Source organism: Coturnix japonica, chromosome W, assembly GCF_054131305.1.
Source record: "Coturnix japonica strain WE chromosome W, WE-NBRP24, whole genome shotgun sequence".
Taxonomy (NCBI): Eukaryota; Metazoa; Chordata; class Aves; order Galliformes; family Phasianidae; genus Coturnix; species Coturnix japonica.
The window spans coordinates 4046783-4065860 of NC_140701.1; the positions used below are offsets into that span (position 1 = coordinate 4046783).

The window sequence follows — 19078 nt, forward strand, 5'->3', positions numbered from 1 at the left end:
GACGGCCTGAACCCCGCATTAAAATTTGATGAGGAATTGATCAGCCAAGCAAACAGGAAATTTAGCTGTGTGAGTGAAGGTAATGTTTGCTCAAATGTGTAATGAGGTCCATGGGGAATATTTATGGGGACCTCAGTGACAGTTTCAGCAGTTCCTTCTCCTTGAAGTCATCTTCCCTACCTGCCCTCTCTGTTATGAGGCTGTAGGCAGAAGGGAATCCAACACCGCGTCAGCCGGGCGGTGGAAAATGGTCTGTGTGTGGCTGCGATGGTGCCATGGAAAGGTCTGCAAGAGGAGCTGTGAAACTGCAACCTGACTTCTTTAAAAGCATCAGTGGCTCCATAATGTGAGGAGTTGTGTAGCACAATTGCTGATGGAACTCCTTGCAGCGTGTTAGAAAGCAAACCGGCCTCCTAAAAGGGTCAGGTGTTGTGTTACAGCAGATGCTACCTTTATCTCCATGGACTGCAGGATAAGCTATACATGCTGTCAGCACAGGTATTTGGAGGCAAGGCGGTACGTTCACAGGGTAGGGAGCAATGCCCTCCTCAGCACATCTTATCTATTTCTAATAATCAGTAAAAGTGTAAATGCCTTCTACTTGCAGCAAACAGATAAATTTACATGCTTCTTATTTATCACTACTCTGTCAAACATAAATCAGCATGAGAGAGTCTTAACCTAAGCTGTTACTGACGGGTAAGATCACCCTCACACCTGTATCTGCAAGTCACTGCTGTTGCCCTCAGCTCCTGGCAGAGGCTTTGCAAAGATGTAGGGCTCTGCATTCAGGGCTCACACAGGCCCCGAGCTGCAGATGTGCTCATCCCAGCCGTAGGACTTCCTGTGGTTCCTTCTTGTACCACTCGTGGCTACTTTTGACTGGTTGCAATTAAAGTTGAAGCTGACACTGTAAGGACTTGGAGCGAAAAGCAGAAGGATGGGCAGCCAACAGTCTGTGCCCAGTGGAACAAAGTAGGAAGGAGATATGATGGGTGTCTTGGTGTGAGCCCTGCAGATGGGTGAACATGGTGGTTGCAAGCCAGTGCTTTGCTTTCTAATGCAGCTGAGCTGTTCAACCTTGTGGCTTATCTGGTCTGCACTGTGTGAAGATGAATTGTCATGGGCCACAATGAAGAGCCGAAAGGACCCCATAATAAATGAAAAGGGAACACTTTGCTACTGAAAGGGAAAGGGGGCCTCATAGAAACCAAAGCAAAGGGTACTTACAGATAGATTATTTTGAGGGGGCAGAGGGGGAACAAATCATCATATACAACATTATATATGGTTTATATAAGTAATACAATTTATTTAGTGTATTGTTTTAAATAAAAACTGGGAAAGATACAAGATCATAAAACTGTTGGGATACCAGACCTTGTATTTCTGAAAGAAATGCATTGGTCTGGTTTGGTGACAGTGGCTGCCATTCCCAGTAAGGCCATGTTTGGTTGTTGTGAGTGACGGGTGTGCACTGGGGCCAAACTGAGATTCACTGCCATGATGGCAGGGGATGGCTGCAGGATGGGGTGGGTTGTTTGCAGGTTGGGATAGGAAAGGGAAGCTGCTTACAGTGACGGTGGGAATTTCCGTCACTGAATGCAGCATGAGAAGTTGGCAGAGCTGTAGGATTTCTTCTGCCAATAAAATCCAGGTAGGTTTGCTTAGTCCAAAGCATGTGTGTGGTGGCTTTCGCTGTATACATCTTCTAGGTGTTGCAGCAACAGCAGGGATGGATTAGTGCAAGAGAGGGTGATTTTTCTTCCATTCTGGTGGCAAAAATCGAGGGGAGCTGTATGTCCCATTTCAGGTGCACTCTAATTTCTTGACAGTGCCCAGCACCCTGTGCACCCTGTGTGTGGCAGGAGGGCGATCCCAGCCCTGTGCTCGTGGTGGTGATGTTCAGCTCTTCGATCTCTCAGCCGCTGTTGGCTGTGCTCTGTGCAGTGTGCGGCTCTGTGGTACCGGCAGCCCTGTCCTGGGCACTGTGTGCTGAGCAAGGCTGATGAGCGGGGAGCGGAAGGATGAGCTGGAGCTGCCGGTATGTTGTCCAGCGCGGTGCAGGGCAGTGATGCTGAGCGAGAGCTGAGGCCAAGAGCTGTGCAGCGCCTCAGCCTCTGTCCCGGCCGCGCTTTCCGTCCCCGTTGCCGTTCCCGGCTGAGGTTGGGCCGCCCGCTCACACCTGGGGCCCGTCGTGGCGCCGCGCGTGGTCTCCGGCGGCCATCCGCCGCTCCTGGGCCACCCGCCTCAGCCATTCCCCGTCCTCTTCTTCGCGGGGTGGCTCCTCGAAGCGGCTGCGCTGGTTGGGGTCCCCGTGCCAGGAGTTGCTGCGCACCAGCGGGCGGGGGGGCCTGGAGGGGCTGCGCTGCGTGCGCCGTGCTGGGACGCTGCGGGAGCGATGGGCAGATCTTGATCTTGTCTGCCGCCGCTCCCTGGTGCGCTGCAGCCTTCCCCGGGGCCGGCGGGTCGGGGGGCGACCCGAGGGGCGCCAGCTGAGGCGCAGCATGCCGGTGATTAACCCCCGGCACAGGGGGCAGTTGGGCGTGTTGGCCGTCCAGTGCTGGATGCACTCCCTGCAGAAGATGTGCCTGCAGGGCAGAGCGCGGACGGCATCCTCCATGGGGCCCAGGCAGATGGGGCACGGCTCCTCGTGGGCCTCCGCCGGCCACGTCCATGTCTCCCTCCTCCTCCGGTTGGAAGCCGCCTCCCGGCTCATGGCTGCGGCTGCCCTGGCGCTGTGTGGCTCCAAGGATGGATTTGGGTGAAGCTGCCTCTTGTAGAGCAGTCAGCAGCCTCCGGGCCTCAGCGCCTGTCAGGCGTCCTACCTGTGGCAGACAGCTCGTGTGCCACCGGCAGGAGCTCTGAGCTCTGGGGATCCTCCAATGGGATCCTCAGTGACTCGCAGTCCTCTCGCAGGACTCTGATGTCTCTCGCACTGGCAAGGTCTCAGTGTCTCGTGCTCCCACAGGAGACGTTCACACCTCGAGAGTCGCCAGCAAGACTCAATGCGGGCTGGGCCCGCTGGCTATGGGTAGGCACCCGGCCCACTGTGAGGTCACGGGGCCACTGTGACCCTGCGCTGCCATCACAGACTGCACAGATAGGTGGAGGTTTGCTGTCCGGTGGTTGTGGTGTTGATATTTGTGGCGTTTTCCAGCCAGAGTCCACCCTAGGGCTTTCACTGGGACATTTTCACTAACAGTGAGAATAAATCATCTATTGAAGCTAGAAATGTAACAGATTTGTGGATGTTGTTGCTCAGTGCTGTAGCTGTGATCGTGCTGGTATTTGGTAGCAGTGCTAGCAAAGCAAATGCTATCATGGGTGTTTTTCAGCAGGAAGTGAAGGGGCAGTGCTTACCAAGAAGGGATCCCTGTCTTGGTGGGGAAAGAGCAGTCCAGCTTCTCTGTTTCTCTTGTCTCCTTAATCTCTCATCCCGCCCCTCCTCTGCACCTTCCAGGACTTTCACTCACATCCCAACCTTCTCTCTTCCCTTTTTGGATGGCTTTTAACATGACTTGGGTGGAGGGTTGTGAACATCAGACTCATGTTTATAGCTTGTTCTTATTGGAGTGTGTCGTACTACTTGGGAATATGAACTTTTATATTAAACTTCTGCCTCCTGCATATCAGTTGTTAACCATCAGTTCTCCTGTCTTGTTTGTTGGTGGGTTGTGGGGGGAATATTTTCTTTCCTCTCCCTTTTGTGTCCAGTGTACTTTGGAAGCATCTCTTAGTCTGCAAGGCCCTTGCCAACGTTGCTTCCATGGGGCTTTTCTGCAGGGCTGCTTTCCTGCTGGTCATTCTTCACGTGCCCTGGTGCCTCAGGTTGTTCCTCTCCAAGGGCAGGACTTTGCCCTTCCCCTTGGTACAATCTTGAGATTCCCCTCAAGCCATTTCTGCAGCCCGTCCGGCTCCCTCTGGATGGCTGCATGGCCTTCTGCTGCATCAGCTGCTCCTCCCAGTTTGGGATCCTGCGTTGCCCTGTGAGGGTACGCTGTGTTCCGTCACCCAGAGCATCCTTGGGGCTCTTCTATGGGACTGGACCAACTTTTGTCCCCTGTGAAGATGCCAACAGGGTGGCTGCAGTTCTCCCACATTCAGGCAGAGCAGCAGAGGTATAGAGATGTGAGGAGGAACTGATGAATCTGCTTTGCATTGGCTGCATGTTGCCTTGAGTCATTTTCCAGGTGCAGGTGAAGTTGCTTCATGGCACAGGTACTACTGTCCCCCAAACACCTACAGTTGTTGATGGCCCTGCTAGCGTGTAAACATCTCATGCTGCCGTCTGAGTGTGGTCACTCAGCTTGCAGCCCTGTCTCTGAGCTTCGTTTCCCTTCCTCAGGATCTGGCCTCATGTCAGGAACTCGTGTTTCACTCCTCTATCTTGTACATGTGAATTGCTACGTATTAACAGCCTGAGGCTTCAATATTCCAATCCCAACAGACTTCCCTGGTAACAATTCTAAGCAGAACTGCTTCTCTCTGTATTCTTGGGCTCATGTCATGGCTTAGGTTGGAAAGGACCTTAAAGCCCACTCACTTCCAGCCCTTTGCCATGGCCAGGGTTTCTGTGCAGCTGCTCAGGCATCACGGGCTCCATCCAACTTGGCCTTGGAAGCCTTTGGGGTTGGGGCACCCACACTTCTCTGGGCAGCAGTGCCAGGGCCTCACCGCCCTCTGAGTAAAGAAATTTCCCTTTGTGTGAAACCTGATTGTCCCTTGTTTTGCTTAAAAACCTTTCCACTTGTCCTGTCTCTGTCTGACAGTGGTAAATGTTGCTCTCCATCCTGTTAAGCTCCCTTTAAATACTGGTAGACTTAGAATCCAGAACCAAGAGGTGTGACATTTGCTTGTAAGCATATCTGTGTGCAGGCTGACTGCCTGCATGGGCAGGTGAGCCTTACAGGCAGTAATGAGCTGCTTGTTGGAGCAGAGTCACTGCCATGATGGCAGGGGATGGCTGCAGGATGGGCTGGGCTGTGTGGCTGTGGGTTGCAATGCAAAGGGGAAGCTGTTTACAGCAATGGTGCGAATTACTGTCACTGAATTGTCTGTGTGCTGCTGCACAAAGCCATGTGCACACCAAACCCGCTCTGTCTTCAGCATGGTGCTACACTGTGCCATTTCAGTGTGTGTATTTAATTCAAGAGCAGCTGTATTTACTTCCTGTCTGCAGCAGATTAGAAAAGTTGAGGCCTGGCAAACCAATCCCACTGCAGCCTGCCTCTGGTGGGAGCTCCAGCCACCCGGCCTCGTTTGTTTGCACAGGGGAAGTGTTGTAGAAACCAAAAAGTGTGCTTGAAGTTGAATCTGATCATTTGTGTTGTAGCTGGGGGTCACATGTTGTCATCCAGCTTAATGTCCGTTACCAAACGTGCTGCTTCCAGCCTCGCTGACACTTTGGCTTATGAGATGTGGCATTGAACAAAACACTGGAATTGCTGGGAGCTGCCGACTGACTTGGGTTGGAAGGGACCCTGGGATGCCTGTTGTCTGTGGTGCCCCGTAGACTCGTGCACGTTCAGTCTTATCAGGTACCTGTGGCAGCCTCTGCTATGGCCGTGCCAAGTCCACCTCCCTGGCAGCCCCACACTGCCCTGCTTGCAGCAGCAGCCCCAACAGGGCAACTGCAGGCAGAGAGCTGGCACCCAACACGGGGGCTCTGGGCATAGGGGAGAGATGGGCACCAGGGAAGGGTTCCTACTGGAGGAGTTGAGTCTGATGGTCTGATGGTGTTGAGATTAACCAACTCTAAGCAGGCCATTTTACATAGAGTGCTGGCACCCAGTTCGGTGTTATCCATCTGAGGGTTTGGAGTCTCAGTGTTCTGGGAGTAAAGTGCTGAAAAGCTGTGGCACCTGGGTGTCTAAATCGTTTTCTTTTTGACAGTCTTAGGCTGTTCTGTTCCTAGCCGTCAAAGTCACGGTGGTGGATCTGACTGGATGGAGTTGCATCACAAAGCAGGCGTCAGCCTAAGCGGCATTAGAGACCTGTTCAATATGTTCGTTTATCATTTGCAATGAAATGTCTTTGTACCTCACAGCAGTGGCAAGTCGTCAAAGTAGGGAGGAGAGATGATGGGTGTCTTGGTGTGAGCCCTGCAGATGGGTGAACATGGTGGTTGCAAGCCAGTGCTTTGCTTTCTAGTGCAACAGAGCTGTTCAACCTTATGGCATATCTGGTTTGCACTGTGTGAAGATGAATTGTCATGGGCCACAATGAAGAGCTGAAAGGACCCCATAATAAATGTAAAGGGAGCACTTTGCTACTGAAAGGGAAAGGGAGCCTCATAGAAACCAAAGCAAAGGGTAGTTACAGGTAGTTTATGTTGAGGGGGCAGAGGGGGAACAAATCATCATATACAACATTATATATGGTTTATATGAGTAATACAATTTATTTAGTTGTTTTTTTAAATAAAAACTGGGAAAGATATAAGATCATAAAACTGTTGGGATACCAGACCTTGTATTTCTGAAAGAAATGCATTGGTCTGGTTTGGTGACAGTGGTTGCCATTCTCAGTAAGGCTATTTTTGGTTGTTGTGAGTGACAGGTGTGCACTGGGGCCAAACTGAGATTCACTGCCATGATGGCAGGGGATGGCTGCAAATTTCACTTCTGCTCCATCATTGTTCTTAGTGACGTTCTTTATGATTAGGCTGTGAGTACTTTGGGTTCTCTTGATGATGCAGGTCTCGCTTTCCTGTAAGACTTTACTATTGGGTAGTATTGGGTTTAATACTGGGTGATAAGGAGGTTATCAGGAGTACCCAGCATGGGTTCACCAAGGGGAGGTCGTGCTCGACCAACCTGGTGGCCTTTTATGAAGATGTCACTAGCTGGGTGGACAGGGGGAGGGCGGTAGATGTAGTCTACCTTGATTTCAGTAAGGCTTTGGATACTGTCCCCCATGACATCCTTATACCAAAGTTGAGGAAGTATGGGATAGATGAGCGGACAGTGAAGTGGGTCGAGAACTGGCTGACTGGCAGAGTGCAGAGGGTTGTCGTTGGCGGTGCGGTGTCTGGACAGAGGGCTGTAACTAGCGGCGTCCCCCAGGGGTCTGTGCTGGGTCCGGTCTTGTTCAACATCTTCATCAACGACCACCCTCAGCAAGTTTGCTGATGACACGAAGTTGGGAGGATTGGCTGACACACCTGAAGGCTGTGCTGCCATTCAGCGAGACCTGGACAGGCTGGAGAGCTGGGCAGTAAGAAACCGGATGAGGTTTAACAAAAGCAAGTGTAGAGTCTTGCACCTGGGTAGAAATAATTGCATGCACCAGTACAGGCTGGGGGAAGAGCTGCTGGAGAGGAGCTCTGCTGAGAGGGAACTGGGCGTCCTGGTGGATGACAGATTGACCATGAGCCAGCAGTGTGCCCTTGTGGCCAAAAAAGCCAATGGCATACTGGGGTGTATTAAAAACAGCATGTCCAGCAGGTCGAGGGAGGTGATCCTCCCCCTCTACTCTGCCCTGGTGAGGCCTCATCTGGAATATTGTTTCCAGTTCTGGGCTCCCCAGTACAAAAAAGACAGGGATCTCTTAGAAAGAGTCCAGTGGAGGGCCACTAAGATGGTGAAGGGCCTGGAGCATCTCCCCTGTGAGGAGAGACTAAGCAAACTGGGTCTGTTTAGCCTTGAGAAAAGTAGGCTGAGAGGGGACCTGATCCAGGTCTATAAATATTTGAGGTGTGGGGGCCATAGTGGTGAGGCCAGACTCTTTTCAGCATTGTGTGGAGGAGGGACAAGGGGAAACAGACAGAAACTGGACCATAGGAAGTTCTGCACTAATGTGTGCAATAACTTCTTTATGGTGAGAGTGACAGAGCACTGGAACAGGCTGCCCAGGGTGGTTGTGGAATCTCCTTCCCTGGAGATATTCAAGACCTGCCTGGATGCCGAGCTGTGCGACGTGGTGTAGGGAACCTGCTTTGGCAGGGGGACTGGACTCAGTGGTCTCTGGAGGTCCCTTCCAACCCCTACAATTCTGTGATTCTGTGAATATCATGGGGTGGTTTGGATGGGGAAAGACTACCCCTTTGAATGACCTTTTGTCAGGGTATGTCCTGAGATTCCTAGGATCCTCAAAATGCAGCATTGCTTCTGTCACTGAAAAATGGGGCCCTGTGTGGCACGGAGGGAGGGTCCATGAGTCCCTGGCCCACCTGACTGAGTATTTCCATGGTCTTAGCAAAGACATACTTACAACTTGAGAATGACAGTTAGCTGCGTTCATGGTGGCATGGCCACTGTTGATGGCCTTGAACTGTCTGAACATAACAGAAGAGGCTCAGGCTGATGCAAATCAGCTATTGAATGATAGTGTTGAAAAACTGGAAAGACAGGTGGCAGTTTTGATGGGGAAAAAACCTAATTCAATCATTCTCCTATGGAAGATCAGTAACATCTCTCTGGAAGACCATGAGGACCCTGTACAAGGAAATCTGTATAAAATGGACTCTGAAAATGAAGGCACTAAAAGGTCAGATTTTGAGGTTTCATTTGGACTAGATCTATTTGAGATCTGACTGATTGTAACCCAAAAATGAAAAAAAAAATGCAGGATAGGCTGGTGGGAGTGCCCTGACCAGTGTCCAACCCCCCAAACCCTGCTGCCCATAATACAGCAGCTGAACTGATGGATATAGTACAGTGGTTTAGACAGAAACCAAGAGAGCATGCCAGCATAGCTGCTCTGGTTATGGGACATGGAGGCAGAAAGCGCTGTGGTGAATGGACTGGAAATTTCAAAACTGACATCCATTACTACTCACCCTGCCCTCAGGCAAAGACTGTATGCTCTGTCCAACATAATGAGGATAGCCATTTGATCAGTGAATGATTTATGGCTGTGTGTCATATAACATGGCCAAATAAGAATGACATACCATTAAATATGAGCCTGTGGTCCTCTATGGAGGACTAACAAAATTATATTAGAGAATTAGGCATGAAAGAGGCAATCTATGAAGATGATTTTGAGAGCCCAGTCAATAAATTTTTCATCAGGAACGAGGGATCTCATCCTACAGCCATCACCTTTACATCAGTATGGGTCTATGTTATCCATACTGAACCCCCCAGTGGCCCTCAGGTGCTGTAATACAACAGGCTGCCCAATTGATGAGGAGACAAGAGTGCCTATGGCCAGATGCAGGCTCTGAATGGTGGTGGAAAGGTCAGAGAACCATCTGCTGCCATGACTTAGGCGTCCAGCCCCTAAGGTAATCCAGTCTGGACCCATTAGGGTCTTGAGACAACAAATGTTTAAAGACCAGATTAGAGCAGGAGTTCAGTTTAAAAAGATCGATGGACAGCATAATCAGGAAAAAATATCCGTTAAACAGGCCCAAGCACTGAGTATTTATAGTCCAACCTTTTCAGCCAAACTAGATGTGAATGTAACTCAAGAAGGGTCTGGATGGGGGCTCTGGCAGAGCCAGAGTTCTTTGTGAACCCCCATGAGGTTTTGGTCACAGGTTTGGCATGGAGCAGAATAAAGATACATCACAGTTGAAAAGCATTTATTGGCTACCTATTATACACTACAGGTGGTAGAACCAGTAACTCAGATTTCAGAGGTTATCGTTAAACAACAAGGCCAGTCCAGGGGTGGGTAAAAGATCTAACACACATCTCTATGATGGGGGTGGCCCAATCACAAGCAGTGCTGCGCTCAGTTGTTCTGCTTGCCTGCTCCTCAAGGAGTTAAGAGAAATCTATGCCTGCTGCGTGTTCGAGTGCATGCGCAATGCCATGTGGAGGGCTTATCACAATAAAGATTGGCGGATTTGCTGCGTAGACCTGTCAGAACTCAGATCTGCGTTGTGCTTCCTGCGGCACCAAACGCCCAACAGTGGCAGTTCCGTGTATTGGCCAGCAGGTGGCAGCAGAGACCACGGAAAGAACGTCTGCGGGACAGACCCTGGGGATCCGTTCTCTTTTGATTATAGGGGAAGAACACAAAGATGGAAGAGGAGGGAAGGGGGAAAAAAAAAAAGAAAAAAAGAAAAAATCAAACCACAGCAAATAAATAAAAACTTCTCCAAACGTAGCAAACGTGAATCTCTGTCAATAAATAAATGAGTAATTGAATTGATGTCCCTTTCCCACCCCCTCACCCCCCCACACTCCCCCCAACTTCTGAGATGAAAAAAAAACACCTGGTATCAATTGGACAGATGTACACAGTGAAGCCAGGGATGGTCTGAAACGCAAAGCAGCTGAGCAGCTTTTAGAAGAAAACAGAGTAGTAACAACTTCTGTACCTACATTCACCACTCTGAGATCCTGTCTGGGTCACCCAAGGCTTGTAAATAACCACTGGGTCGGTTCTGATGTCGAGTGATTTGTTGTCAGTTCTCTCATGGTTCTCCGGTCAGTTCTCCGGTGCCAGGATCTGCCACAGGGCATTCTGACCACGGGCATCATGTTTCTACGCTGCCGCCTGCATTTAACAGGCAATGGGACTGCCCAGCATGTGCAAGGCAGCACCTCTTTCACACCACCAGAATGTTTAAGGCTGTTGGGATTGTTGTTAGCGTCCCATTAACACTGAGGCTAGAGATACCCTTAGGATTGACATTACTATTAGCATTACTTTGATGGTGCCCTATCTGGGTCATTTCCAGGGGATGTCAGGAGTAAGGCATAGTGTCAGGAGAAAAAGAACAGACTCTGTTACTTTATAAAAGTGATAATAGAGAGAGTTCATTGGAAAAAATACAACTCTTAAATAATACAAAACATGCTTCTGATTGGATGCAGGCATCATCTGGGCTCTGATTAATATTACTCTTAAGGTAAAGATTATTGTTACCATAATGATTGTTTTTTGGATTATGATCAGGGTTAAGGTTCCTTTTGCTACAAACTTCTAGCATCATTTTTGTTGTTACATTTGGAGTTAGAGATGATTTTAGAATCAGGGTAAGGGTTAGGATTAGAGTTACATTGCAGGTTAATGCTGTTATCTTTACAGCTCCTATGAGGGGTGGGGTCTGGGTCAGGTGTTTAAAAATGAAATGAAAAAAGCATAAAAAAAATATATTGAAAGCTTCAGATTTCCTTAATCTTTGTGGGAATCATATAATGTGCAACTCAGATCTACCTCTTCGTGCAGTGACTGCCTGTAAATTTGCTAGAGCCCAATATAATATGGCCTTGTGCTTTCCGCTAACTCACCTTCATTTCATTTTCATTACATTTGCTTGGTAGTCAGATTTTGGTGTGTAGATATTTTAAAACAATCTGACATTGGCAAAAAAATTAAAAATAAATAAATAAATGCACGACAGCATCAATTGTATCAATTTTTATAGATAAGATACAGAAGAGCAGTTTCCCTTAGTTTTCTTTGCCTCTTTACTTTCTTACTCTCTCTCCTTGTGTGAGAAACTCTCAAAGTCAAAGATTTCTAGTTAGGCAAAGCTGGCAGCGATAGCAGCAGTGCTTATTCATTATTGCAATACTGCGCGCACATCCCCTGTTGGCAAGGGAGAAACTGCACACCAGTCAGTGAAATCAATTCTGTTCTATGCCCTAAACCCAATGCAGGTGATGCTCTCATGGCTCTCATTGGTTGAGCATCTCAGGCTCACAGTCTCCTCGAGACTGTTGCTAGGATTCATTTCCATAGAAGGTCAATTACCAACCTCTTGTTTTTAGGTCTGCCTTGTACTTTTCTGCGGACAGAGAAGGGCAATGTTTCCAACAGTCAGTACATTCATTCTGTGCTGTGCTGGGCTCTACCCACCCTGCGTATTTATCTTGTGCTTGTCTCAATTCTACCCATGTCAGAATGCCCCCAGTCTGAACTTAACTCTGTTCAGCAACTTTCTTGGTGGAAAAACTACTTATACAGCTGTTTTACAAGAGGGTTATACATTCAGTTAGGGCCTACACTATGTACTGAAAACACTGGAAACCTCCACTGCAAAAACACAATCTACCTCTCCCATCTGTGCAGCCTTGCAGACCCAGAGCATGCCAGGTTATTTCTGCTTTCATAGCATTTTCATGCTGTAGGGTGAGCAAAAGGTTCTGCTGCTTGATTCTTCTGCAAGAGCTGCCTACCGGCAAATTGTTGCAGGGATGGAGGATGTGACAGAAAGCATTTGTCTCCACAAGAGCAGAGTTACATTCAGTGCAGAGTGTGAGAGTCAGGTTGGTGTGGAAAAGCACTGACACGCTGGGGATGATGCAGTGCTCACATGTCTAACACTCACAGACATTACTGTCAGAAGGATGGTGCTGTGTTGTGCTTCTACCTTTGGCAGCCCCTGCAGAAATGCTGTGGCACACAGAACACCTTTGTATTGCACTGACTGCTGCCATGCAGCATGGATTTAACACACCAAATCCAGAGGAGCATGACTGCATCTAACTGCCCTGAGAAAAACTACTGTAGCTGAAGAGATGAGGAGGCAGCTGCTCATCTGCAGAACAAGCAGCACTGCCAGACACTGGGCCAGGTGAGCACCTCCTGCTGCAGCGTGATGATGACAGGGCTGGAGATGATCTGCAAAGCCAGCTTCAAAGTGGGAGACATGAGTCAACATGGCAGGAGGACAGAGGTGTTAGGGAGCAGCCAAGGCATCAAAGAGTATCAAAAGGCTTTGAAAGGTATCACAAAGTGACAGCCAGGAAGACTGGGATTATCATGAGCAGCAACCTGGATGCTAGAGATTATTTGCTGCCATACAAAATGGTAGAGATCTTGCTGCTGACATCCCAAAGCCATGCAAAATGGGAACCCAGAGCTCTGCCTGCACGAACCCCACAGCCATAGCATTGCAAGCTGAGCTGCCTTGCTGTTTGTTGCATTCATCCCAATCCCTGTGAATGAAGACTCGGAATGCAGCCAAGGCGATGATTGAGCATGAGAGTGACTTTATTCAATAAAAGACAGGAGGGCTTGAGAGGTCACGGGTGAAGATAGGACTCCTCTTGTCAAGATGAGAGTGGCTCAGAGCTGGTGCTGCTGCCTGGTGCCTGGGACTGGCAGCCTGACTCTAAGTCCCCATCTAAGATGCTCAGCTTCACCTCACTGATGCTGCCCTGCTCCTGCATGGTGGTGCTGCTGTTGGGGCACTCGGGCTGTACTTGGGATGGGCAGCACTGCAAAGGCGCTGGGTCACAATCCAGGCAGGTGACTGTGGTGTCTGGCAGGCTCAGGTCAGGAGCTTCAGCAGAGCCAGGAGATATGAGAGCATGAACGTGGATGAGCCCCTTGTGTCCATCACTGTTACCATGTGGAAGGCTGTCATCCGAATTGCAGCGATTTGTGCTTAATAAGAACTCTCCATTGATGGAAACACACTGCACATCAGTACTTGGTTTGGATCTTTGGGGTTGACAAGGGCTCGAATTATCTAGGAAGGCACAGAAACACAAGGGTTAGTGTCAAACGTTTGCAAGTTGAATCATGCAAGAGGTTGCTGATACTTGGTAATAGAGTGGCGGCAGGACGAAGCAAATAAGCTTGAAGCAACAGAGCCACTGTCTTGAAAGTGATCCTCGTGCAGGTCCATAAGTTTTGACTCTGCCTGGACTTCATATGGGGCAGTATGACATCACAAAGTGGTGAAATGATGTCACAAATGGGCATTATGACGTCACAAATAAGCATTATGATGTCACAAAGGGGCACTATAATGTCAAAAAGGGGCATTATGACATCACAAATAAGCATTATGACGTCACAAAGGGCATTATGACATCACAAAGGGGCATTGTGAATTCACAAAGGATCATTATGACGTCACAAAGAGGCATTATGACATCACAATCGGGCATCGTGACGTCAGAAAGGGGCATCGTGATGTCAGAAAGGAGCATTATGACATCACAAAGGGCATTATGACATCACAAAGAAGCATTATGACGTCACAAAGGGGCATTATGACATCACAAAGGGGTGTTACCATCACCCTGCGCCCAACTCCTCTCTCCCTCCTATTGGCTCCCTCTCCCACCAATCCCCGATCTCCCCTCAGGCATTGAATTCTCTTCTCACTACCTCCTCCCAGTCCTCCCCTAGGAACAGAAACCATTCAGATTCTACAGCAAACTACAGCATCTGCACTGCAAGAGCTCACTGAACCACCTGCAACAATGAAACACGGTTTTGGAGAGTGGGTTTGAAAACACACCTTTAGACAGCTGTCTCCCTGTAGCCAAAAGGAAACCAAGCAGCAAAAGAAGAGTCCTGCCTGAAACATGCCCATGCTACTAGCCCAGGTTTTTCACAGTCAATGCAGAATCCATCCTGTTCATGAGGTGACAAATGACCAGTGGGTCTCCCCTTGCTCCACCCCTTCTCCTTCAAAGCCAGAAAAAGAAAGAAAAAACAAGCTTCTGTACAGCTGCCGTTATTTCTGACAGCGAGTGTAATCACAGAATCATAGAATGGCCCGGGCTGGAAGGGACCTCAAGGATCATGAAGATCAATCGCCTCCCTGTCCCTGCTGGCCATCCCCTCTTCTGATGGAGCACAGGGGACCATTTGCTCTCTGAGCGGCAAGAGCACGCTGATGGCTCACGTTCTGTTTTTCATCCACCAGGACCCCCAGGTCCTTCTCTGCGGGGCTTCTCTTAAGGACTGCTCCTCCCAGGCTGTAGAAATGCCTGGGATTCCTCCAGCCCAAGTGCAAAACCTTGCACTTTGCTGTCGTGAACCTCATTAGATTCACCTAGGCCAACCTCTCGGTTGAGCTCCCTCTGAATGGCATCCCTTCCTTCCACTGCATCAGCCCCACCACTCAGCAAACAGCAGAGGGTGCACTCCATTGCATCATTGGTGTCACTGATAACCATGTAAAAAAGCACTGGTCCCAAGACAGACTCCTGGATGACACCACTTGTTATTGGCCTCCACCTGGACACAGAACCATGAATCACCACCCTCTGTCTGTGGCCTTTCAACCAATCCCTTATCCACCAGGTGGTCCACCTGTCAAATCCACATCCGTCCAGTTTAGAGATAAGGATGTGGTGGAGGGCCATGTCAAAGATCTTGCTCAAGTCCAGGTCAATGACATCAGTTTCCTTCCTTTTGTCCACAAATGCAGTCACTCCATCATAGAAGACCACCTGATTAGTTAGGCATGGCCTTCCCCTGCTAAAGCCACACTGACTGTCTTGGATCACATGCTCATTCCTTATGTGATCAAGCATGTCTTTGAGGTGTATCTGTTCTTCACCATCTTCATCACTGTTCCACATTTGAATCAAATAATCGGTGTTGCTGTCACGAAGAAAACCTCTTTGTCTTCTACTCCTGCTGCACTACTGTGCTTTCACCAGAAGCAAAGGGAGAGGCCACCTCCTAGATCCAAATTTTAAGAAACCAACACCCAATAGGTGTCATCTGAAGTAAAATAGGAGAGAAATTAAGATGACTCTTCTGCATCCAGCTTGGATCACTCCCTCACTCAGGCACACCACCATCAGATCAAGGAGATGCTGCCTTCAGCTTAGAGACTGTATGGGAAATCACAGCTTGAACCTCTGATTAATCAGCTGAGGCAAGTGTTGGGCCAGCTGTGGGAGCACAGGTGAGAGTAATCTAGCTGTGCTCCCAGAAGGGGTGGACCTCGACTGCACCTCTTCTGAGACCTCACCTCATTTAAAGGCTGACCACCACTAAGGCAGAATCTCTTGGAGACTGCTCCCCAGTTGAGACTGCCTCAGCTTTCTGGTCAAGGCATCAACATTGGTCAGTTTTCCTTTGCTAATAATCTTTGACTATTTACCACCATCTTGGTTAACATCTTTTTACTAGCCACCCTTACAGAGACCATAAGGGCTTGGGCTTCCAAACTCTCAGCAAGCATTTGGATCAGACAGCTTCCTGCTGGGGAGCCCCCTGCATCACTGCTGCCTCCTCGTGTTCCGTACCCGCAGATGCTACAGAGCTCATTAGCATGGACTTCCTTCCTCCCCTCAGCAGCTGCTCCTGCACTCACCTTCATTCCTACTCAGATACCGGCCGCTTCCAGCACCAGCTGACCTGCAAGACACAGAAAGGAAAGGTGGGAGTCATGCAAATCCCCAAGAAGCCCAAGGCTGCGTCACCACCACGTATGGCAGCCTCGGGAAGTCAGCTGCAACTACAGCCTTTGTCAGAATGGAAACAGGCACCGTCAATTAAGTGTGACCTCTGAACTCATTGCCACCATCAGAAATAGGCACTGAAATTGCTCACTTCACTGCAGCTGGTTACCTCCTGATTTGGGGTAAATGCGGACACTGTCTTGAGGGCTACCAGAAAAACGACATCAACTTCATTGTAGGTGGTTAAGCTTGGAAGCTGGACTTGAGCAAGAAAAGTTTCTCAGCTCAGAATCACAGAATTATCAAGGTTGGAGAAGACCTACAAAATCATCTGGTCCAACCATTACCAATACTTCCCGGATAAATCATACCTCTCAACACAACATCCAAACGTTTCTTGAGCACTCCCATGGTCGGTGACTCCACCACCTCCCTGGGCAGTGCTATCCAATGCCTGAATACCCTTTAGGGGAAGTAATATTTCCTAATGTCCAGCCTGAATCTTTCCTGGCACAGCTTAAAACCATTCCCTCTAGATCTATAACTGATCACACGAGAGAAGAGGCCAAACCCCAGCTCACTACAACCTCCCTTCAGGACGTTATAGAGAGTTATAAGGTCTCCCCTGAGCCTGCTCTTTTCCAAGCTGAACAATCCTAGTTCCCTCAGCAGCTCCTCGTAAGGTTTGTGCTCCAGACCCCTCACTACCTTCGTAGCTGAAGACGTTCCAGAACCGCAAGGTTTTCTTGCAGGGAGGGGCCCAAAACTGAATAGGTCAAACATCCTTCTCTCCATCATTGCTGTCACGTGGAAGGCTGTCCTTGGAACTGCAGTGACTCATGCATCCTAACTGCACTCCATTGATGGAAGCACAACGTGCATCATTGCAACTTGCTGGTGGGTTCCTGTATTGGCAAGGGATGGATTCACCTGGAAAGAGTAGATACACAGCATTTAGCGTCAAACTTTCACTGTCCAAGGAAGCAAAGGCTTGGTGCTGCCTGTCAAGCAGGTTTCAAGCAGCTTGTGAGACTCATCTGGGAAAGACAGGAGTCAACCAAAGATGTCAGGCACAGGCTTGAATGCCAGAAGGAGGTACAAGCCCACTGAAAGCATGAATTCTACCTGTGTTGCTGACAAGCAGTGTTTTGAAAGCTGGATTTGCACCCTTACCTGCCAGGACCAAGACTTCTACTTCAGAGGGCTCCCTGGCACTGCTCTGCAGTTGGTGTTTGGCCACAGGGGATGGTTTGCCCAGGCAGAAGCAGGAACGCCAACTGCCAGCTGGTGACTCTGCCCTCTTACTGGGAGAACTCAGTCTGGAGAGAAAACAGAGCATGCTGTCAGTCGTGGTGCAGGGTGAGGGAAGAGCTGCACTGAGCCCTTGCCAATAGTTGCCTGTTCCCGCCACTGCCTGCTTTCTGCTGAAACACAGCCTAGAAACACCCTCTGTTTCAAACAGCAGAGGATGTTTCCATTCCTACAGCTCAGCCATCAAGTCCTGCTGGCTACATTCCTCTCAATGATTTCAAGCAAGATTCGGAGCATGTGAGCAAAGGCTCCACAGCCGGACAGGAAAGGAGCTGGCAGGCGTAACTGCTTTCTGAGGAACCATACAGTTATAAGGGAAGCTCAAAAGCATCCCTGACTCTTACGTTAACACCTCCTCGGCCTCAGCTCACTGCCACCTTTAATTTCTAGTGCCAGCAAGTCTGACCAACAGCTCTGCTTACAGGAGAAGCACAATTGGTTTCAGGCACATGGCCCTGAATTCTGGAAAACCCCAACATTTCCATGTACAGCTAGCACAGAACAGGATAGACGCCAGCATGGCTTTCTGCATCTTGTGACTGCCTGCCCAACCAGGAAGGAGAGGCACCTTGCGTGGCTCCACTGAGGCCATAGGGCAACTGTGTGTTAGTTGAATCCTCAAAGATATAATGGACAAAAAATAAACCAATAAAAATCATCCGAACAATGATGGTAGGGGCTGGAAAGGGAATTCCTCTTTCTTTATCTTTCAGATGGAAAATCAATGATTGCGTTGAAGTTCCTCAGTACAGCTGCAGGCCCTTCCTCCACTTGTATCTTGCTGCTCCGTGTTGCAACAGGAGAGCTGCTCTGGCCTCTCCTCTCAGCCTGTGCCGCCTGCACGGTGAGCAGCTTTGTGGATGGAGAGACCCACACAGACTTGGGCCCAGGCAGAGAACTGTGCCCTGCAAGGGAAAACCACAGCTAAGACAGAAAAGGAAGCAGCAGCACAGCCATCCCAGTTCTGCATATCTCTCAGAATTGCTCATCCAAGCCACTGGAAGAAGAGGAGCTCAAAATAACTGTGTGCTCAGAGGTATGCTCGTGGCAAAGGACACAGCCACAATTAAGAGCAGCTCACTGTATCTTAAGAGGCAAACAAAAAGCCTAGAAAAACTAGGGGCCAGAGATCTCAGAAAGCATCACTGCCACACTTCAATCAAGTTTTACCTGCTTGCAAAACATCTTAAGAGCAGTGATGGTTTTCTCTATGTAAGGCTTGGACACTCTCAGGACCCATCAACAGGGCACCATATTCTAACCTAAGCCCAGAAGCCTGCTGTCTCCTCAACAGTAACAGAATTTTCAAAGGTCTTGGAGAAGCCCTGGATTGGATGAAGCTGTCAGATCAACATCAAGCTAATGGAGGAAGATGCTCACCTACTCCCTCTCCCATGGCTGGTGTGGATTTGGAGCAGAAAAGGACGTCTGTGTAAATAGTACTGTTGAAATATCAACTGGTAGAGCAGTGTTGCACATTGTACAAATCACAGTTGGACATCCATGGACAGCTGATGATAAAAGTAATTGTAGGGGAAGAGCTGGATGAAATATTGTTAAAAACAAATAATCATTTTAGCTGCACGTTTGTAAGCATTTCTTTTCATCCTTCTCAAAACAGTTTCATGGCAGAATAAAGAGGACACGTTCACACAGACATTTCCACAGCCAGACTAGGGAATAATCAAAGAATATCAACCAAA

At 49.0% G+C, this 19078-nt stretch overlaps 1 long non-coding RNA gene across 1 annotated transcript; it reads right to left on the reverse strand.

Annotated features, from left to right (window-relative positions):
* Positions 1-16686: 16686 nt before the first annotated feature.
* On the reverse strand, positions 16687-18272 carry LOC146754287 (uncharacterized). The gene is made up of 3 exons (XR_014938879.1): positions 17944-18272; positions 17238-17383; positions 16687-16994 (listed from the first exon to the last, which is right to left on the reverse strand). It is a non-coding gene; the product is annotated as an uncharacterized LOC146754287 (long non-coding RNA).
* Between the last annotated feature and the right edge of the window lie 806 nt (positions 18273-19078).